This window comes from Hypanus sabinus, chromosome 13 (assembly GCF_030144855.1).
Source record: "Hypanus sabinus isolate sHypSab1 chromosome 13, sHypSab1.hap1, whole genome shotgun sequence".
NCBI lineage: Eukaryota > Metazoa > Chordata > Chondrichthyes > Myliobatiformes > Dasyatidae > Hypanus > Hypanus sabinus.
The window spans coordinates 47,027,927-47,035,261 of NC_082718.1; positions in this window are offsets into that span (position 1 = coordinate 47,027,927).

Consider the following 7,335-nt stretch of genomic DNA (forward strand, 5'->3'; position numbering starts at 1 on the left):
ATCTTGAAGAACCTGACATGAGTGGCTCTATTACACTCTGCTGGATTAATTAGACATGGATAAAAGCATATAACTGATCCTCTAACAATTTTTGGCCATTTTTATATAAAGAATCAATTTACATTTTTGGTGCATATTTTTGATTAAATTTTTCAAAAAAATTCTACATACAAGATTCTTATGATTCTCTTTTTGAAATCATATTAGAGACTTTTGTATTTTTAAAATGAGCTTCCATCATTCAGAATGTTGGAAGTAGGAATCACTTTGACCTCTTACATTGGAGGAGTGTATTGGTCTAATCAAACTGGAATATTGATATCTTGATTTTCAATTCTTCCTTAAGCATATGATTTTGGGGACTTGCTTTCTGTTTCCGTGCGTTAAAATCTCATTAGCTCTATTCTTTCTTCCTGACAAAATAGGTGTTGCAGTGCATTTTTTTCATTATTTATTGAGTGGGAGATGTGAAAATGAAAAACATCAGGAAGACAAAAACCTTTGTCTGCTTCACTAAAATGCAAAAAGAAATTGATCTGCAGAAGGATTTGGGATAATGTTCAATTTAAGAAGAGACACATAAAAATGGTAAAGTAAAAAATGTTCTTGCTCTTCTGTAAATTAGGAAATCAGATAAGTAAATATAAGTTTTAATTAATCTCTGGGTTCTTCAGCTGACTAAATATGGCAGGATTGCTTCACAAAATTTCTATGAAATTAATTAATTTGATGAATAACTTGAACAGAATGGTGTTGAACAATTAAATATCCAATATGAGCAGAATATTTCAAGTTAATTTCCCTGCTCACTGATGGGTATGGCTGAAGACAAAAGCATTCAGAATAACTTTCATTCGGAAAGGCCAAATAAATGGTCCACCTCAGTTTTTTCCTGAGATCTCTGTCATCTTCCATCATCATGCATCACAGTAGGGTAGCAGTTATTAAAGCTCAGGGCATGATGGAATTCAGGGTTCAATTTGGGCGCCACTCTGTAATGGTTCTTTTAACACCCCCCCCCCCCCCCACCTCCATAGAATGTGTTGGTTTTCCCAGGTGCTCTGGTTTCCTCCCACAGTCCAAAGACGCACTGGTCATAGTAAATTGACTCATGATTAGGTTAGGGTCAATCATGGTTGTGGAGTTGCTGAAGGAGTGTGGCTGGAAGGATTGGAAGGGCCTACTCCCAACTGTATCGTCAACTTAAATAAAATACTAAAAAAATCTTGGAAACCACTGTTTTTCTAAGTTATTTCATTCCATGTAGTACCAAGAAAAGACTTGGAGCATTGTATACAGAAAAGGCTATGGGACTAGTCAACATCTCAGACATAAGGCCACCCCTAGTCCCGCCGTTTCTGTACAATTATAACCCTGGTATTTACTCAGCAATGTGAGATTGTCTAACTAAGTCCTGTTCACTAAATGTTGGACAAGTATAATTGTGGTCCAATCAATTTACTCTTAATCTCCAGCAAAGTGACAGAAGCTATCGTCAACCATACCTACTTACAATGGCACTTACCTACCAGAACTTAGTGACATCCAGTTTGAGTTTCACCAGGAGCAATCAGCTCAGCATCTATTCACAGCCTTGGGCAAAATACAGTCCAACAAGATGAAGAGGGTGAGAGCAACCTTCCTAGTCTTCAAGGCCATATTTGACCAAATGTGGCATAAGGGAGCTACTTACTCAAATTTGCTATTCATTTATTTTTGCATTTACACACGTTTGTTGTTCATTGATCTTGCTTACAGTTACTGTTTCATAGATTTACTAAGTACAGAATGCCCAAAGGAAAAATAAATTCAGGGTTGTATGTGGTGACATATATGTGCACTGATATTAAATTTTACTTTGAACTTTGAAGGTGCATGAGTAAAATTGAAGTCAATTGGCATCAAGGGGAAATCTTTCTAACAGCTTAAGTCAGGGGTGGTGAACCTAAGGCTCACATGCCCAAAATGGCACGTGCAAAAACTTTTAGTAAGTGTTGCCTCTCTTTCTTTAAACTTCACCCATAATAGAAAGATACATAATGATTATCTTTACTACCAAATGAAGCACTGAATAATTATTTTACAACCTGTCTGCAGTGAGATGTTTTCACAGGAGCTGTCTCATGCTAGCTTGGCGCCAACTAGATAGTTGCAAGAACATGTGACGTTCGATGATACGTTTTGAAATGTTGACAGACCTGCTGTGTCCATCAGTATTTGGGTAGTAAACGGCTGGGCCAGCTGGCTTTGGCATTGCTCTGTTCATATTTTCCTTCAGTTGTATCTGAATGAACATGGATATTCAGTGCCTACAACGGTAAGTACGACATGTAGTCCCGCGTCTCCATGAATATTTAGTTTTTCTCACTAAACACATTTCATTAATATTAGTAAAACTATGTTATTTAGATTTATTGGTGAGGTATTTTTAAATTGTGTTTGTCCTTTTCAGCTTGTATAGAAAGTCAGATACTCCAGCAAAGAAACAGAATTGTTCAAATAATAAGAGAAGCAGCAGAGATTTCAAGAGTGGTGGAGTAAAAGATCTGGCCTGATTAAAATGGTAATAAAGCATTATACATCTTAAGTTCTGAAACATTGGTGTGCAGGACTTCTTCCATAAAATGGCTTTATGAAACAGTTCGTAAGTGCTTTGCAATAAAAGTTAGCAAGATCAAAAGGAACACATTTCTCAAGAAATCAACAACATAAAATGCAGGCAAATATTTTGATGACATTTATTTCAGATAGTTCTTGATGGTCTTGAGGTTTGAAAGATTATTACTCAACATGGAGAACTACTTATTGATGGGGAATATCCCCACGGCTAGTGTGTGCTCCTGCTCCTTTTTGATGATTTTCCAGAAAAAGAAAAAATATTCATCAGATTAAGGATTTGCCAATGATCAGAAATACAGTAAAAGGTAGAGTACTCATGATGGGAACAAAGAGAGCAGGACAACTAACAAAAGATATTAGTTCATGTAAATTTATTTCAATTTGTCTTGATGACAGCCCTGATGTTATATCATCAGCTGAGTGAGCCATTACCGTGAGATTTTGTAGGGGAAATGAAATATGCAACAAAATGGTTAACTTGGAAACATTACACCACTGGGGCTGAAATATGTAAGGCGGTAGTAAATGAATTGTCTGCTTGACAGTTAACCTTTCAAAAATACTGTTTCCATGACAACTGTTGGTGTACCCAGTATGATTGGTGGAGGCAAGCTTTGTTAATCTGTCTACAAAACATGTTGGACATCCAACAATCCTGAGTTGGAAATTTAGGTCATTTGAAGAAATTGCAAAATTCATAGGGTGCAGGCAGTGTAGCAATAGACAAACAGAATTTGGAAATGTAGTGGATTAATTGTGATAATTTTGAAATGCAATTAATTTATTTACAAAGCAACTCAATTTGGAGACAAAAATTGTCAACTTAAGAGCTGACCTAGAAAATATTTAAAGAGATAGGTTAATGATTGAATCAAAGCAGAAGAATCAAGACATGAGGTTCTGAAACTCTGGAAACTGCATTCCTAAAACTTTTAGCTGTCTAATGTATGATAATCTCTGCTTAAAATTACCATGGCACATGAGAAAAAATTTTAGATGATATTTGCTGATTTGTTCACGCACTCTCAAAAAGGTTTGCTACCCCTGCTTAAGTCATACCTCACACATGCTGGGAGCCCATGATATTACAGGCAAGATTCTAGCGTGGATAAAACAGTGGTTGATTGGCAGGAGGCAAAGAGTGGGAACATAGGGAGCCTTTTCTGGCTTTGTTCCAAAGGTTGCAGATGATATGAAGATAGGTGGAGGGGCAGGTAGTTTTGAAGAAGTAGAGAGGCTACAGAAGATCTTGGACAGATTAGGAGACTGGGCAAAGAAATGGCAGATGGAATATAGTATCGGGAAGTGTATGGTCGTGCACTTTGGTAGAAGAAATGAAAGGGTTGACTATTTTCTAAGTAGGGAGAAAATACAAAAAACTGAGGTGCAAAGGGACTTGGGAGTCCTTGTGCAGGACTTTCTAAAGGTTAATTTGCAGGTTGAGTCTGAGGAGGCAAGTGCGATGTTAGCTTTCATTTCAAGAGGACCAGAATATAAAAGCAAGGATGTAATGTTGAAACTTTTTAAAGTGCTGCTGAGGCCTCAACTGGAGTATTGTGAGCAGTTTTGGGCCCTTATCTTCAAAAGTAAGTGCTGAAACTGGAAAGGATTCAAAGGAGGTTCATGAAAATGATTCCAGGATTGAATGGCTCGTCATAGGAAGAGCATTTGATGGGTCTGGGCCTGTATTCGCTGGAATTCAGAAGAATGAGGGGTGACCTCATTGAAACCTATTGAATGGTGAAAGGCCTTGATGTGGAGTGGATCTTTCCTATGGGTGGAGAGTCTAAGACTAGAGGACACAGTCTCCGAACAGAGGACGTCCTTTTAGGATCTCTTCATAGACAGGAGGAGGAATTTCTTTAGCCTGAGAGTGGTGAATCTGCGGAATTCTTTGCCACAGGTAGCTGTGGAGGCCAAGTCTCTATGTATATTTAAGGCAGGGGTTGATAGATCCATGATTGGTCAGGGCATGAAGGGATATGGGGAGAAGGCAGGAGATTGGGACTGAGAGGAGAATTGGATCAGCTGTGATGAAATGGCACAGCAGACTTAATGGGCCAAATGGCTTAATTTTGCTCCTATATCTAATGGAGTTATGGTCAAACAATACTATGGGTCATCAGCAACAACAGAGTTATTGTTCAGCAGTATTTGTAACCAAATGACTTATCCTATGTCCACTGACACTATTACTTATCCAGCCAATGGACCTACCCTTCAGAGATAACACCAAATGTATCTAAAACATAAGGGATCATCCCCTCAAAACTAATCAGTAAACTCCAAGACCTGGGCCTCAATATCCCCTTGTGCAATTGAATCCTGGATTTCTTCATTTGTCCTCAGTCAGTCTGGATTGGCAAAAACATCTCTTTCACAGCAACGGCTCACTCAATGTCAATAAGACCAAAGAACTGATTGTAGACTTAAGGAAAGGGAAGCCAGAGTACCCTGAGCCAGTACTCATCAGAGGATCAGAGATGGAGAAGGTCAGTAACTTTAAATTCCCAGGCGTCACTATCTCAGAGGACCTGTTCTGGACCTATCATATAAATATTATTGTGAAGCAAGCTCAACAGCACCTCTGCTTCCTCAGGAACCTGCCAATGTTCGGCATGTCATTGAAAACCTTGACAAACTTCTATAGATGTTTGGTGGAAAGTGTATGGATTGGCTGCATTACAGACTGGGTATAGGAACACCAATGTCTCTGAGTGGAAAATCCTACAAAATGTAGTGGATTCAGCCCAGTACATCACGGGTAGAACCCTCCCAACCATTGAGCGCATCTACATGAAAAGTTGCTGTAGAAAAGCAGCATCCATCATCAAAGATCTGCACCTCCCAGGCCGTGCTCTTTTCTTGCTGCTACCACCATGTAGAAGATACAGGTGCCTTGGGACTCACACCACCAAGTTCAAGAACTGTTACTACCCCTCAACCATCAGGCTCTTGAACAAACTATACTCATTTAAGGACTCTTTTATCTTGTTATTTCAAGCTTTTTATTTATTGCTATTTATTTATTGTCTACTTTTGCACAGTTGGTTTACAGTTTGCAATTCCTGGTGCTTACAGTTTACAGATCCAGTTTACAGTTACTCTTCTATAAATTTGCTAATTATGCTCCCAGACAAACAATCTCAGTGTTGTGTGTAGTGGCATGTATGTACTCTGATAATAAACTTCACTTTGAACTTCATGATCAATGGATCAGAACCTGACATTGCAGTCTTGCCACATCCATCCATGAGTGACATTAAACAATTAAACAACCAACAGGAGGATATGGCTCTTTGAATGACCCATCCTCCTGGTAGAATGTAAAATCCAATTGCAAGAGGTAAGTTGTAGCAGGTGTAACCAATTTTAGCGAGGTCTGCCGAGTGAGCAGTCCACTTCACATTCTGCTCAAAGTCCTGATTTTCAAAAAAAAAACCTATACCTGGGTAACCTGGGTGGTTTGATACAATCCACATATTATCAGAAAGTTGTCGAGCGCATTTGATACAGAAAAAGATTTTGGACCATAATCTGAAGTACTGTGAAGTTGCCATGCTCCAGACGGATTGTGTCTTTAACCATTAAATTGCATGCTGGGCCCTTCTGGAGTAGTGAATGGGGATTTTCTTAGCGTGTATTCCTTCCATTATTTGTTTATTTGTCCATTATTATTGATAACTAGTTGCATTAGGGCTCAGATCTGATTATTTGGCTGTACTTGACTCCATCTATCTTATGCTAGCATGTAGGTGTTACAGATTCAGCAGGCTGACACATCATTTTAGGTGTGCCAGGTGCTGCTCTTGACGTGCTCTTCTCTACTCTTTGATAAACTGGGCTTAATACCCTGGTATGATAATAAGAATACAGTGAGCATTGTGCAGGGCCATGAGATTACAGATTGTGGTAGTTTACATTATTGATGGTGTACTGTGTCACATGGTTGCCCAGCTTTTAGTTGTTGATTCGTTCCATTCAGCTGATTGGTAGTGTTAAACAAAATGATGGAAAGTTTCCTTTGTACGAAGACAGAACTTTTTGCGTCCACAAGTACTTGGTGTTTATTTCTACCAATGTCATGGGCAGTTGTCCCTAAAGCAGGTACTTTGGTGAAAATGAGATTGTGCACCTTCACAACTGGCCACAGACTCAGTATGGCAGCTATGATTCAGCCATTGGTGGTGTAACCAAACCATTCTTAGTGATGAATGCATTAGTTGCTCAATCAGACAACATTCTATATGTTCACCATGCTAGAGCACTGATTCATCAACTGAAAGAAGTCTGCAGACAGCAATCTAGAGAGGATTTCATTGTCCATGTTTGCCATGAAGTGACTGGAGTCAAAATTGAGGCATACTAGTCCACTGTTTCATCCCTGTAATCACTGATGGGTTAATGCTCACAATGGATAGGGGAACTCATAGGTTGTTATGGATATTTTCTGTAAGGTATTGTATAATCCTGGAGATGTACTGCCAGGCTTGATTCATTATTGGGACAGATTCTATTTAAAAGCAGTACCTGTATGCATTTGAGGAGGAATTTACAAGTTCCTCTGAGCAGGATGTAATTTTGCTCTGATAGATCTGATGCATGGGAGTCAGGGCTGGTGAATCTATGACAAGCATGCCCAAGAGGACACAACCCTTGATTCTTTAAACCCTACCCATAATGAAAACCTACATAATGATAATATTTATTGCCAAA